Below are 16,317 nucleotides of genomic sequence, written 5' to 3'. Positions count from 1 at the left end.
AAGGAGGGAGGATTGTAGTGGGAGCACTGGGGTATCAGGTGTCACTGTGTGGCAACTACAAATAAAATACACGGGTCAAGGCCCCAGAATTTAGCCTCGGGGCCTGCCTACCGAAATGAAGCTGTAGTGTAAGTCAGTCAGGAAGATTATACTCTTGCATGCCTAAGCTTGCCTATGCAAGTGGTGACCATGGCTCACTGGGTTAAGAGGGTTGTCTGGCAACCGGAAGGTCAACAATTCAATCCTCGACTGGGACGTGTCGAAGTGTACCTGAGCAATACACTGAACCCCAGGCTCCCTGTCATTGGCAGCCCACCCATCCCTATATACAGGGGTCAAATGCAATGCAGAGACAAATTTCCCCCTTAAAGGGATCAATATAATAAATAAAAATAATGGCTGAGCGCACGGGTAGCTCAGTTATGTAAAGTTATACGTTGGTTGACGGCTTATAGAAGAAGAAGATAAGGTTTGTACTATAAGTACTAGCATTCTAGCTCCATGGTAACATCCGCTAGCACATTGTCGGGTCTGAAATGTGTCTTTTTCCGTCGAAATGCTGCAAGATCCGACTTGCAGCAGTTATGGCGACTTTGGACAGTGTTTGGGCTCCTTTTGTGGAAAATCCATAAAAAATGAAAGAATATCGATGATTTCTTTGCAAAGATGAGGATTTTGGGCATGCTGGGATACCAAACACGGCCATGTTTTGTGACGTAGTTTGCGCAAGCAAGCCGTAGGAACGGAAGGGGAGGGGATCGAGGATGCCATCGCGGAGTTGAACAGGCAAAACCCTTGTCAAATAAATGAGATGATACAATGTGATGATCACAAAGACATTTATTTATCATGTGTATGTAAACCTGCATACACAACAAGAAGCCCAACAGGCTTTCCCACGAGCGTTGGATGTTTCGTCGCTAGGTGTCGCTTTATTTTTGAAGGCTTCAGTGCTTCGTTTGATAGCATTAGCCCACATTCCACACACTGAGCCTTTGGCTCTGCCTCATTGCCTCCGTTCACAAAGCCGTACTTAAGAAAGTCAGGATTGTACTTGCGCCCACATTTAGACTTTTGGGGGGGTATGGCACCACTGTCGTCTTCACTTTTTCTTTTTAAAAACGTATCCATAACTTTCGCTACAGGCTAGCGGCTGGCTGAGTGTCGTCTTCTGCTTATTGGAGCTTGTTAAACAACTGACTGACGCATTACTGCCACCAGGTGGTGGGAAACTATATTGTAACTGAGCGTCTCATGGATAACAGTAATATCTCTGGTGTCTTCAATTGATAACCTATGCGGTCCCGCGGCCCTCGCGGCCCACAGGTGCAAAACTGAAAGTTTTTTGCGGCCCTCTAGGTGGCGCTCGCGGCCCAATTGTGGGCCGCGGCCCCATGGTTAAGAATCACTGCAATAGCACAACTAAATAATGACATCATTGGCCTATCATCTTGCTGCTGTCTCTCTTAAATATGATTGTCTCTCTACCTTCAGTACGTTCATGCCGCTGTCACGCAACCCTCCACCTCCCCATCTCTGCCCAATCTTCGCAGATTCATCAGATTCATCAACTCATCATTCTATCAGCTTCATCAGCCACCACCAGTGTCTGGACTCCACAGGGGGGCCCTGAGGGGGGCTGCTCAGGGCAAAAAGACAAGCGGTAGACACCTCACACCACACATTATAAGGGGCATCAAGGAGCACAGGGATATGTATGTGTATCAAGCCTAGAGGTGAGGTCAACTTGTCCAAGAGATAAAACAGATAAGGCGTCAACCACAATGCCGCCGTATATATTTTTCACACTCACTCAACCAAACAAAGCCATTGACACTGCCATGCTGTGTGTAGAGAATGCATGGATCACAGGGGGAGGGTCTCTTCCCGCCAGGCTTTTTTTGGCTAGGGCTTCATGGCCACACCATCCCCAAAGCACACAAACAGTTGTTTATTGTATGTGATGGGGGCCATGCATTCAACATAACATGCCAACGCACAAACTAGGCAAAGCAGGTGTAACTTAGCCTCCCTGTCCCCCGCATGCGGTGAAAGACAAAAAGCATTCAGCTTTATAACCCTCAACCTCAAAGAACTCCTTAGGTTCTTGTGAACAAGGCAGGGATTTGGTCTGAGTGTAGCCCAGCTATGGTCACTGCGAAGACACAAGCAACTGGGGTGCACCGACAGGGTGGTTAATTCATATACTCTCATGGCAATGCCAGAGAGGAGTGCTCTAGAGCAGGGGTCTTCAACACGGGGCCCTCGACCCCTAGGGGGTCCGCGGAAGTACTGCAGGTGGGTCGTGACATTTTTGGTTGATTAGACAATTTTTCATATTTTTTTATATTTAAAAAATAATAATAAATTATTTTTTTCCCCAAACATGAATCTGTCCATTATTTTAATAGTTCAGTATTGTATGCAAGATAACAGGTATGTTTATGCATAGCAGTGGCACTAATATGCCATCACTCATTTTCGTTTCCACATTTAAGTTTAAATGTAGTTTTCTAAACTTTGTTCAGGAACAGGGCCACGCCCAGAACACCGCTCATTTCCTCTGCACAGAGTATTTAAACACAACGAATCCGTTCACTCCCTCTTCGACTCTTGTCTTCACATGACGTACGACAGACGCTCTAACTCAGCAGATGCTCCATCCTTACCCTCCATCCCTCTATCCCTACCCCACATCCAGACGAGCAACGCTCTCTGACTCAGCTTTCATACGACTCAAAACAGACGAGTAACGCTCTCTGACTCATGTTATGGTCCGGCTCTTGAACCGCAACAAAACGTCACGAAAACTCAGGCACGGTGCTAAACAAAGAAACCACCTTTATTAGAAAAAGGTCAGGACAGTTCAAATTGCAAAACAGGAGAGCATTCTCGCAGAATGCTAGCCGGTGTAACTGCTGCCTCCAGACGCTCCTTCTAGCCCACCAGGTGTGTCAGGGGAAGAAGCCAGCACTTACTCCAGATGGGGCGGGTCTTGTAGGGCGCAGGCCGTGGCCAGCTGCCTCCAATCTTCCTGAGCCTCCAATCTTCCTCTCTAACGATCCAGGAACACTGAAAGGCAAACACTCCCTGGCAGAGGCCCTGGGCCGTCACACTCAGCAGACGAGCAACGCCCCATCCCTACCCCACATCCCCTCTACCTCGACCCCTACGAGCAAATGCTCTCCGACTCAGCTTCAAGCTTTCATACGACGCAAGACAGACGAGCAACGCTCTCTGACTCAGCTTTCATACGCTTCAACACGAGGCACGACAGACAAACAAACAAACTTTGACTCAACTCCTACACGACGTACGACAGACAAGCACCATCTTAAAACTGCTTACCTTTCACAAAGGCTCTCCTCAAACCTTCCGGAAGACCAGCCATATCCCGAAGCTCCCTCCTTTTCTCACCACGCTCGTCGCTTGCAACTTCGGCTGCGTTTAGCCATCCACATTCCCCGCAGCTCTCGATAACCATCCTCCGTCAACTCCTAAGCTGTTCCGCCCCCGCCTTCCAACAGCCCGGGGGGGAGATCCCGATTTCGGAATCCCATCCTTCGACCCTAATCCTCTCAATTCTTCACCCACGCCGCTCCCCCGACCGCCGGAGTTCCAGGCGCTCGAACGACCGGTGAAACCACCGTGACCCTCATTCACCATTCCAAGGCCCCGACAGTCTCTCAAACAAAGAAAGCAATCATCCAACGCAACATTCCTTTAAACCAGTCTGTTAAAAGCGCAATTTTCCAAACTATTCAATCACCCGTAGCACAACACCGCTCTCCGAGCCTCCAGAGCACTTCCGGGTTCCCAGTGTCACGTCAGGCGCGCGCCGATGACGTCATGACGCATCACACGGCGGAAGAAGGCCATCCATCTACATCAGTCCCTCCAGAGGGCCAGGTTGTATAGTCTGATCGTGAATCTTTAACCTAAATGTGTTTAGAGAAGGGCAGTCGACTGCGTCCTGCCTTAAGTTGTCCCATGCCATACTGACTCTGGCCATCAAGCTCACCCCACGCCAGAGACATCTCCTCACTATGTTTTTCCCCCTAACTTCACAATTAACCCAGGCACATCCATCCCTCCATCCTTTCATGTTCTGTTACTTCTACCTTCCATGTTCCACCCACCTCGGCCAACTTCGGCTAACTCCTCCCACCTCTACCGGCTACCCCAGCTGCACAGACCGCTCAAACAACAGAACAGGTAGGTATATGCCACAGCTAAGGGAGCAGCTCGGGGTTGGTTTTCTTGCCAGGGACGCAACAGTTGTTTCTTCCTGCCCATGCCGCCCCCCCTCTCTCTTCCTCCACCACTACCCCCACTAGCATTGCCATCCCATCTTTAACGCGCCTCCTCATTTCCACAGCTCCGCCAGCAGACAATTCCAGCGTCCTCTGACTTATTCTCGCCCCCCACCAGTTTCACTTTTAGCCACAGCTAACCCTATCCTGGGACAATTCCGAAGTCGTCGGTCCTTTGCCTTCCAACAACCCCAGGAGGAGATCCCCGAGGGACATCGTCCCTCCACAACGCCGCTCTTCCACCCCCTCGAGATCCAGCCGCTCGAACAATGGCCAAAACCACTGCTAACCTTCTCCCCCACGCCAACCCCGCAATTCCGAGTGGACAGTCTTTCGACTGAAGCATGCACTCACCCAGCTCAACATCCATTTCCACCAGTCTGACAGAAAAGCAAACTCTTCAAACTGCTCACGGACGCTCAGCACTACACCTCCCTCGATCGCTGAGCCACCAGCGTCAGGCACTACGTCGACGATGTCACAACGCACAACACGCCCAGACAAGCCCAGTCACTCACACCAGCCCCTCTAGAGGGCCAGTTCATATCGCACCCCCTCCTTACTCTCTCTGCATCAGGGATATCTCACCCTGCAGCCTCTTTTCCCCAATCTGCATTTCCAACCCACGCACATGCATCCCTTCATCCCAGCATCTTTTCCGCTTCCCTCGCTCCTGCCTTTCCGTTCACTACTTAAGCTCAAGTTCAGCCAGCCGAACTCCCCGCAAGATCCCCTGTTGCGGTCTCGGGCTCACCACCACTTTCACCATATCTTGGCCCAATCCAGAATACCCCCCGAGTTTACTCGGCGCCGCCTCCACTGCTTCAAGCCAAGGAATTTCCGACCCCATCCTCAAGATACGTGATCGTTGGTCTTCCCCCGTGTACCTCTCATAAGTTCGTTCCAACCCGAACGACACCAGAAACACCCATCGGCATCAGTCTTTATGGAGCTATCTTTGGGGACTCTGCACTGCCAGAGCTTCCGAAGAGACAGCCCCCACCCTACAGTCTCCAGTCCCCCCGTTCCCGCCAGCCGCCGGACATCAATGGTCCCCCATCGATCGCCTAACCTCCTTTCCACAAACCCTCCCCGTTTCTTCTTCCTTACATCCCTTCATCCCTCTACCCTACATCCCTTCATCCGTCTACCTCGACCCCTACCCCACATCCTTTCATCTCTTCATCCCTACCCCACATCCCTTCATCCCTCGACCCATTCCGCTTCTTGAATTTAACAATCATTCCACTATGCAATAAACCTCTCGAAACTCATACTGTTTTTGGCGTGGTCCTTGTTAGTGAAAATAAAAACGTCTATTTGAATAGCTTATATGCATGATTATCATGCAATTGACAGACAATGTTGATATTGGCATTGGTATCAGTTAACAAGGTATGTTTATAAATGGCAGTGGCACGGCCACCCTACTCACTGTACCTTGCACATGTTTAAAATAAAAACATGAATATATGAACCTGTGTATTATTTGAATAGCTTAGTATTGAATGCACAATAAAGATGTATGTTTATACATGGCACCAGGCCCAGTTTAATATAAACACAATTTTATACAATATATATAGTAGGGGGTCGCTGCTCCATGTCTCTATCAGTTTGGGGGTCCTTGGCCTGAAAAACGTTGAAGACCCCTGCTCTAGAGGCTCAAAGGGACCCTTCACCAAGGCCTCTTGCACTAATAGCAGCTCCCACTGCGGGGAGGAGATACTGTACGCATCACCAGGCATTGCCTCCTGAGCTCTGCAAGAACCGTCTCACAAAAGGATGGTCAGAGACTGGTTTGTCGCCAAAACCCTCGTAGCAGGAAGAAATGGTTGCTGCATACGCTTAAACATTGGCACGAGACAGCCCTCTATCCACCAAAACCTGGAGAGAATAGACCCAACTGCACAGGACAGGGGATCTAGCCTCTTTTGCTCGCACCAGCGCTGTAACTATTTGGACCACCTGGCTTTGTAACAGGCAATGGTTGATCCCGGTCTAGATTCCTGGGTGGTTTACACAACCTGTACAGACAGACAGTAGATCGTCCTGCTGCTGTTGGCGAATAGACAGACACAGTCTGTTTCTGTAACAGGTCTTGGATCTCTGCTGAGAAGTAATCCATCTACTTCTGGGAGGATAGATTTATGGGGTCAAATCAGTCTCAATATTAGTTAAGGTACACAGAGGGAGTCACAGGCGGATTTTGTGATTTGTCTTCACAAAAATATTTTCAATGCACACAAAAATAGTTATTAGAAATATAAGTAAACATACTATACCCTTTATATTTCTGATGCACACACAAATGTCTTGTTTTAAATAAATATAATAGAAATTCACAAATATAAGTATTTTAGAGTATTTTACTTATTGGGATGTTGTTACATTCATATACAAACTGAACTTGCATTTACAAACTGCTTGTCATGTGTGAACTTGCAACAGCGAATTATCTGTTGCCGATCTGATGTCCCCTCCATTTTCAACCAATCATATGAGCGCACCCCAACGAGGGTATACTCTTTCATCATACTCAGGTAGGGAACAGGTTGGAAAACGAAAGATGGAAACATTGTTAGCTTTGGGGGTCCAAATATTTGACTTGTACACCCCAGCTAAGTGTTGAAACAATCAAACGTGGGCAGATAAGTCTGTAAGGATCCACAAAACAATCCACACAGCGTGATACAGCAACTGGATTGAGGTTACATCCATGTTGTTAAAGGAATAACTTTAAACCAGCACCCAGCATGTTAGCGTTACTATTTGACTATTTGGCTAAGTTAATTTGGCAACTAGCTAAGTTACTTACTTATTTAAAGTTGTCATAATGAATCAAGGCATTGCATGCAATGTTGATTTTACAATCAACTATATTGTCATAGAAGACTTGACCAGCCTGTATTAGTTTGATATATTAGTAATATGACAGCTGGCCAAGGCAAACTAATGTTTGTTAAGGCTAATGTTAGCTAAAGTTTTGTTTGCCAGAGGATTTGTGCTATTTTTATATGAGTGCTATTGTGCTGCTACCCTCAAATTTGACTGAAACCAAAACCCTGACTCATGTTTGCTAATGCTGGGTAAAGTGACAATATCAGCGTTAACGCACTTTTGCTCAGCTCAGTATTTTGTCAAAGAATACACAATCAGCCTTTCTTAGTTTGATATATTAGTAATATGACAGCGAAGGAAAGTGTGTTAACTCTTTCACAGACTTGCCACTGCCAGTAATTACACTCGCTGTCTCTCCACCATTAGCGACTGTTGGCTAACATTAGCGTAGCTATATGTCTTTTTTGCAAGATGATGCTTTTCCTTCAAATTTTGGTTGAAGACTTCAATCCGGTTGTATCATCTTGTTTGCTTGTCTTGGGGTGGACAGATCAGATGTTTGGACTATTTCGCCAAAGCTAGCTTGCATACTGTCGTATGTCATACATCTGTTCCATGTTTTGTCTGTCTCCATGTGTTTTGTTTTGTCTGTCTCTCTCCATGATGGCAAGAGAGATCATGCAAGGTGCGAACTGCCGGTAGCCCAGTGCGAACTGCCGGGGCTACCATACAGGTTCTCACAAGGTGAGAACTGCATGGTAGCCCCTGCCATCAGTGTATGATTGGGTGTGAACACAACATTCATACACGGTAGGCACAGCTATGGGAGCAACTTGGGGTTCAGTGTCTTTCCCAAGGACACATCGACATGGATTAGTGGAGCCGGGGATCGAACCACCGATCCTCTGATTGAAGGACAACCCTGCTCTACCACTGACCCACAGCCGCCCCAAAGTCGCAAGAGATGAGCCCTCTTGTTTAGACAATGTAATTTCCCGAGCCATCAAGTTAGACAATCGTCTTCGGGAACGCCGTAGAGAGAGCCAGTAGACCACCACCCTTGCCTCTTGCGTTCAGCTAGACTTCCCTCTGCTAAAGCTAGTTCAGAACTCTTGTCAGTCTCTAGTAGCTCCCCCAGTCCAACTTCCTCCGGAGAGGAGCACATGCAATTGGGACAAAGCCACCTCTCGCCTGCTGAATGACTCCAGAGGATGAAGACTGGAGCATGTATTTACTGTGGTAAAGTTGGTCACTTCTTGACTTCCTGTCCCCTGCGTTTAAAAGAGAACACTCACCAGTAGCAGACGGGGTTCTGGTGAGTCAAACCCATATCTCTTCTTTTCCCCAGACACGCATGCAGCTAGAGACTAAGCTAATGGTTAATCAACAGTACCTTGCACTGTTAGCCCTGATTAGCTCTGGTGCAGATGAAAACTTTCTCGACACTGCCTTGGTCTTGCAAGCTGGCATTCTGAATGAAACTCTCCCTGTTCCCTTGGACGCTAACCCCTTAAATGAAAAACTACTACCCCAAGTAACCCATCGTGCCAAACCCCTGAACCTACTCCTTGCAGGGAATCACTGTGAAGATGTGCACCCATTGTCCTCAGTCAGCCTTGGCTGAAAAAACAAAACCCCCATATTAACTGAGCGGCCTGCATAGAGGTGAGTTGGAGCACCTTTTGTCACTCATCAGTCAGCCTTGACCCCTGTCCAGCCTTCCATTCCCCCTTCCACTCCTGAACTACGAGACCCCTCCTCCATCCGATCAGTCTATCATGACTTAGGAGAGGTTGTCAGTAAAATCATGTGCTCTGTCCCTGCCACCCCACCGACCCTACGACTGCACCATTGACCTCCTCCCTGGGGCCCCTTTCCCCTCCAGTCGTCTATATAACCCTGTCTCACCCCGAACGTGAATCTATGGAAAAGTATATTCATGACTCAACCTGATTCTGGTCCTGGTCCACCTAACTATCTCTTTGTCCCCAACTCAGTCTGCTCGCAAGTGCTTCAGTAGACCCATGTCTCCCGGTTTGCCTGTCATCCTGGTGTCAGTCGCACCCTGTCTCTGTCAAAAAGACATTTCTGGTGGCCCACTATGAACACAGACACCCAAGCCTACGCGTCCGTCTGTTCTGTGTGAGCCAGAGAGAAAGCCACCCACCAACCACCTGCTGGTCTTCTACGCCCCTTGCCGGTTCCTGACTGACCGTGGTCCCACATCCTGGATTTTGTTACTGGTCTGCCTCCATCTAAAGGTAACTCAGTCGTTCTTACCTAAATGGACAGATTTCCCAAAGCAGTGCATTTTGTTGCTCTAACTAAACCCCTTGTGCAACATGTGTTCATGCTTTCTGATATAAGTTTGTCTTCTGGCTATCATCCACAGACCAAAAGTCAGACTGAGCGGGCAAACCAGATCTGGAGGCCACTCTACGCTGTGTTTGCAGCCCAGAACCCTTCCTCCTGGATAACTCACTTGCCATGAATTGAATATGCTGCTGTGACACAATTGGTCTACAAATGTAGCCTCCAAAGGATGCGGCCGCTGGATTGGGACACAACTTATATCTACCCTTGTTCTCCGGTCAATCATCGCCAGGTCGTTGAGTTTGCTACAGTGGTAGTATACGCTCTCGGCCAAACTCCATGCTAATGCAAATACCATGCTACCATAATAACATTAGCATACCGCCATGCGACTGTTATTGGATGTTGTAAGTATAGTATAACAGATTTTCTTCTTGCATGTTCTTTAAATACATATCTTTTATTTTTCTTTAATTTCTTGCATTGGAAACACAGGACTGTTTTAGCTCCTAGTGTGCATATAAAAAACTGCATCTGGGACAATGGGAATTCAGTCTCTTATAACCTGAAATCAGATTTTGTTTGTGGTGTTGTGCATACATATTTTGGATTTTATAACATTGTGACATGGGACAGTGCCCATTCCAGACAAGATTATTTAACACATAAGCATGCCAGGCAGACTAGAAACACAGGAGGGTCATCACAGTTCCAACTGCTGAAGTCTGATTTATGGTTATCAGGGACATGACAGGCAATGTAAAGAGCTTGGTACAACATTATGGTGACAGACTAGTAAAAATTGGAAATGGCGGGGCAGGGTGGGAAACTGCTGCAGTGCTGATATCTCATTTGGGAGTGTCACATTTAATTTTGGAACGGGCATGGATGACAGGTACATATCATTATCAATATAATGGTACTATTGTATTGAGCCATAGTAGCTCATGGCTCATGAATAGATGAAGAGGCAGCATCCAGCTGTGTCCTCTTACCCATGATGCTAGGAGGACTACGAATTTAAGTAACAAGAAAACAGAACAGACTTGAACCCATATTCATAACACAAAGATATTTGGTTTTTATTGGGGGATTTCCCCCCAGTATATGCCTATAGTACCACATGATCACAGGTTTTGGTCTCTGTACAGGCACAACAGTACCAAACCTGGTAACCTTGTGGCAATGACAAGACCTAAGGAGTATTTCAGGAGTGCTAAAGATATGTTAATAAAAAACTATTATATGATATTTTTAGGTTTTTAACTCATCAGTTAAAAAGCGATTTGAAGAAACAAGAAGATCAAGCTCAAGAATTCATAATCTCTCATAGTCACAGTTTAAGATCAACAATAACACCACACAAAATACCTGCACCTGGACAGATCTGAGCATTTGCTGCCATGTACTTTTTAAGAGCCTGCTTGGCCATTTACATTGAAAGGATTCACAGGGTGCTCTCCATGCTCAGGCAATTGTTCCTCCTGAATTGAAAGGCCTTTTGTATTGATATGTCACTGCAGGGTAAACACAGATGTCATTAACAACATTAACTATGGTAGAGTGCATGCTGGCTCACTGGAATGGCTGTCCCACAGTACCATCATTTATTTTATCAATTACACCTGTGTTTATACTGCTATGATATATCAAAATGGCTGCTGCGATAAGACCCTATAGACTCACATTGGCTTGTAACGTTCATAAAGTGGCTCATAGCTTTGTCCACCACATCATGACAGAACATATTTACGATTTTTGAACCCCAGGTTGGTTGGCAACTAAGCAATATTCTCTGCAAGTGTCCAGTTTGTGCAACACTAGCGACACTCACATCAGTAATACAATGCATGTAATCATTCTGTTGTTTTGCTTGTATGCTAACACATTCACAGTCTTTTTTAGCCATTAACTGTTGCACTGCAGCATAGATTAAAAAAATCAAAAGATGGAAATACATTTGATGGATATTTCACCATGGGCCATGAAACTTGATGATTAGTGTTTTGTATGGACAGATTTTATAGTGCCATTAACTGGCCATTTATAAAGCACCTGAATTACCTGGGGTGGCCGTGGCTCAATGGGTAGAGAGGGTTGTCCGGTAACTACAATGGCGGCTCGATCCTTGGCTGCTACATGTCCTATGCCGAAGTGACACTGAACCCCTAACTGCTCCCCGGGTGCTTCTCAGCAGCCCACTACTACCAATAAGCTAGGAATGGTTAAATGTAGAAGTCAAATTACGTATATGGGTATTTGTATGCGACAATAAAATCCTAGCTTTTTAATTTTATTCCCAGACCATGCCACCTTGGGAAGAATGGGAGTCAACTGAGAATCCCTAACTTCTGTCTTGGCCTTGGAAATAGTGGTTTGACAAAATGATCTAAAGTCGAGTTCCACTTACTAATTTTTTAGCGTTAGACTCATATATTTTGCCAAGCTTTATCATGCAATGTGTCTTTTCTGTGAGTGACCTTCTCACATGACTTTGTCCATAGACTGTATATAGCAAGTGGACATAGTCGTCGTGATGTCACCTATTAGTTTGTGGATTGCCGTTATGAAGCCTTATGTTTGGTATTTCGGCCATTGTCACATTAGATGCAATGGCGGAGACACCGTATACAGCAAGAAATAAATGAAAGATACAAATAGCTGGCAAGATCTGAATGAATTAAAATGACCAAAATTACGTATATGGAATGCCGAGTTCAGCTAGGACTGGGAAAAAAAGATCAAATATGAGCGAAGAGTGAGCAGCAAGGTAGCCGTGAAGCCAGAATATCACCACAAGTGATGGATATGTAATTGAGAATCTGTGCAAGGCACATTTAGGGCCTGTGTCCAAAAAGCGCATTCTTCTGGTTCAAAGTTTCAACCCAGCGTTTCAACGAAAAAGAGCTCAAAGTGCTTTTTTCTATGTTTCTATGATAACAATATGTTGACATACATATCACCACTAACCACCATTGAGTAGAGAAGCAACGCTCCTGTGCTTTTTATTAAATATTTAGGCTACTATATATTTGTTTTTTGTCTATGTGGCCACATAGATGGAGCAAGCATTTTCCCTGGCGGTCACATGACAGGTCGTGATGATGACTTTGTGTGGCAGATGACCATGTAATGCTTTATCATGAATCTTGAAGAGGAATGCTCTTATTAAATATGTTTGGTTAGCTTAGCTTCCATCTCAGCTCTCCTCCCTCTCCTCCCTGGTGCAGTTTGGTCAGGCAGGTCTGGCTGTTTGGTCGGCATTGATCGTCTCAAAATCCGCTGCTCTTAATCCAATCCCCACGCTTCCTTTTCTTTTAGCGCTCCAGTAATAAACACAAAAAAACTAAATAGGACAAAAAAATGAAGCGAAATTCATGGGGAGCTACCGGCATGTACATGCGTCGCCGTTGCCATAGCAAAGGAAGTAAATGTGTTTCCGATGCTGGCCCCATACATGCAAGTTGCAGTGATCAATTATGCAGATGACAAGAACCTGGAGTAAGAGGGAGGCTGTGGCTGTGACCACGGCTGTAATTACCCTCCAAAACCCACGGGTGGACACATCTGTGAGAACTTTCAGTCTGCTAACTGCGCAGTGGTCGTGATTTGTGATGAGGTCAGAAATGACAAGGAGCTGCTTGAATGAGGTCAGTGTTATCAAACATTGGTCGGATGGTAATGTTTCCCTGGCCCCGGTGTCAGTCTGAAACTAAAAATTGCTATGTGGTATGAGGTAGACGGACAGATCTTGACGTTGTTTTCACGTCCATGATGGACCAGTCACATACTTTCTGTCAGATACAACCAGGAAATAATTATCATGCTATTTTTACAAAAAAGTGAATACATCCCACTCTGACACACCCAGAATCATTTGGTGGATGTGTTGTCAAATCCGCAGCGACTTGTATGAACAGAGTGCTCGATGCTCCACTGTTTCTGTTTCAGTTAAGGTTTTTCTATTTTTTTGTCGAGACTGAATAGTGTTGGGTAAGTTACTAATAAGTTAAAAAATTAAAAGGTAATAGTAATACTTTATTTATTACTTGGCATCAGAAGTAATTAGTTATGTTACTCATAACTTTATTACTTAAGCTTTTCGCTACCCTCCACCTTTCCCCTGCTGTCCACAGCTGCTTTATACTGTGTGAAAAGCTTCTCCTTCATTTCATGAAATACCCGCAACATCTAATGGATAGCAGGACACGTATGTTAATGAATCTGCAGTCTCTGACAAGTGCTGCACTGAAGTGCAGAGCTGTTATGCATGTCTGTTCAATGTGTTTAAGTTCATAAATTGCCTGAAAACATCCCCAGGCTGCTACGGTATAACTATACAGATATCTACAACCAGATATCCAACCACGTGACTCAGCAACAGTCAGAGCAAGGGACGAATTTTATAATATCCAAAAAGACGACTATTGGTGGGCAGGAGGGGAGGTGTATGGGCCCAATGAACAGGACTTTGAACCAGAAGACCTAAACCTGACTGTTCTTGTTTCTTTTGCAGAAATCAAGCTGTTTGTGATCGTTTCCTTAACCTATTTACGTGGTTTTTTTGCCTACACCAAGCTGTTTGTGATCGTTTCCTTAACCTATTTACATGGTTTTGTTGCCTAAACCTAACTTTCATTTTTAATGTAATATCGTCCAGAAAAAAAGCGACACAAAAAAACAGACAATTTGTATCCCTGTATACAAAACCAATAGATTACATTTTGTGTGTGTTGAATCACAACCACAATTGCTGATCAGTAATCACCTTCGCCCAGCAGTTTTGCACGTTGTGCTGCTTCACATACATAAATCAATATATAAGGTGTGCCTGGAGACACCTTTACTATCCAATGCGCCTACCACCTTGCATTTATTATTAGGGCCCGAGCACCGACGTCGGGCCGCAAGGTCCCTATTGAAACTGTAGGAATTATTGTTATTATTCTTTTTCTCTCGAATGAAACGCCATTTTGGGGGCTTTATTATGTCCCCAACATCCCCATATTTGGCAAGCATATCAGGACTGCGGGAAAATTTGATATTTTATGGGTCCCATGCTCGAGCATGACAAAATTGCTCGCTAGCGCCCCCTAGAAGTTGGAAATGCAAGCCCTGACAGCCCGTATGTCCAAATGACTTAAAATTTTACAGTCATGAGCAACTGAATGAGTTCTACAAAAAATCCTCTTGGGACCCTAAGCTCCGCCTACCAACATTTTCCGCCATTTTGAATTTTGTAAAAGAATAAAAAAAATTCACTTCTCCTAGACCCTGGGTCTGATTGGCACCAAATTTGTTGTGAATCATTATTGGATATATATCATCAAAAGTTATGAAAATCTTCTTGATATCTTATTGCATTAAGAATATATGGACCAATGAATTTCATAGGGGCGTGGCCTTCTACAGCAATATATATAACTTCAAAACCATGTGGCCTATCCTCACGAAATCTGTAGCATATGTTCACATTGTGTCCTGTAACATGCCCTCAAATTTTCATTCCATACAACCACTAGGGGGCGATGCAGTAATACTCCCATTTCTTTGCATTTTTAGGCATTTTTCATCGTTTTCAGGCTTTGTACTTTAACGAACTCCTCCCACAGAATTTATACGATCAACTTCAAATTTGGTCAAGATGATCTAAAGACAATGATGAAAATTTACTAAAATGGTCTACTGACATTGAACGACCTTCGTTTTATGTGGCGCCCATGTCACGCACATTTTGTGCCGTTCGCCATGAAAGACGAAGTTGTTGTAACTCCAAGGTGCTTTAGTCAATCTGCCCAAAAATTGTTATGCATGATGCTGGTCCAGGCCTGAGCACATTTCCATGGCAACATTTTCACAAAGTCATAGCGCCACCTACTGGCAAAAGAAAATGACAAGTTTTATACTTTGATGTACTCCGACTAGGAAGTTGCCCATATCAGTCTCAAATTTGGTAAGCTAAGCCGTAAGACATTGATAATGCTTCATCATGAATATTGTGAGTTGTCGTTAAACGCTGTTGCCCTGGCAACGCGTCATTCGCCATGAAAAATGAAGCTTATTTTTCTGTGACTTAGGATGCTCAACAAGCCTTGGAACTTTGCACAGGTGTCATAGGTGATGGAAATAAATATTTCATATGGCTTTTTGGCTTGACCCTTTCAAATTGCCTCGATAGCGCCCCCTACAAATATTCAAAATCGCAGCCCCAGCACTACGTTTGACCTACATGTATGAAATTTGGTAGGCACATGTATCGCATGAAGACTTAAAAAAAAAAAAAAAGTGTCTTGCGATAATGCTCTAAAATGAACAGGAAGTCTGCCATTTTGATTTTTGTGTGAATTTTCCCATGATTTCTAGTCTCTATACTTATACTTTTAGAAAACATTGACAAATGAAACAGACAATTATTGAGTGAATATTTCCATTTATTACATTCAACAAAACATTAAAGAACATACAAAATTCCAAACATGTGTAAAATAGACACTCGACACAAACAATACCACACCCACCTTCGAACTATGCATTTTATTCATTACATTAAAAAAAAACATCAGAATCAGAACAGTTCATTACCAATGTATGTTTCACATACAAGGAATTTGTCATGGTGCATAACATTCTAAACAATCAACAGGGCAAGAAATAGAAACATTCAAATTTACAATAGAATAGAGAAGAATTTAAAATAAAGTGCACAGACAAACAGATAACAGTACTTTAAACAAGTGTAATGCAAATGTAATGTGAAAGTGACAAGTGTATTAAAATATGAAGTGATGTGCAGGGGAGTAGTAGGGAGGGTAAGGAATTGTCCTTGGGATGACAGAGTCAGTGGGTGACC

The sequence above is a fragment of the Anarrhichthys ocellatus genome, unplaced genomic scaffold (genome assembly GCF_004355925.1).
Source record: "Anarrhichthys ocellatus isolate YVR2014 unplaced genomic scaffold, GSC_Weel_1.0 scaffold108, whole genome shotgun sequence".
Classification (NCBI taxonomy): Eukaryota; Metazoa; Chordata; class Actinopteri; order Perciformes; family Anarhichadidae; genus Anarrhichthys; species Anarrhichthys ocellatus.
This window is presented reverse-complemented; position numbering follows the sequence as displayed.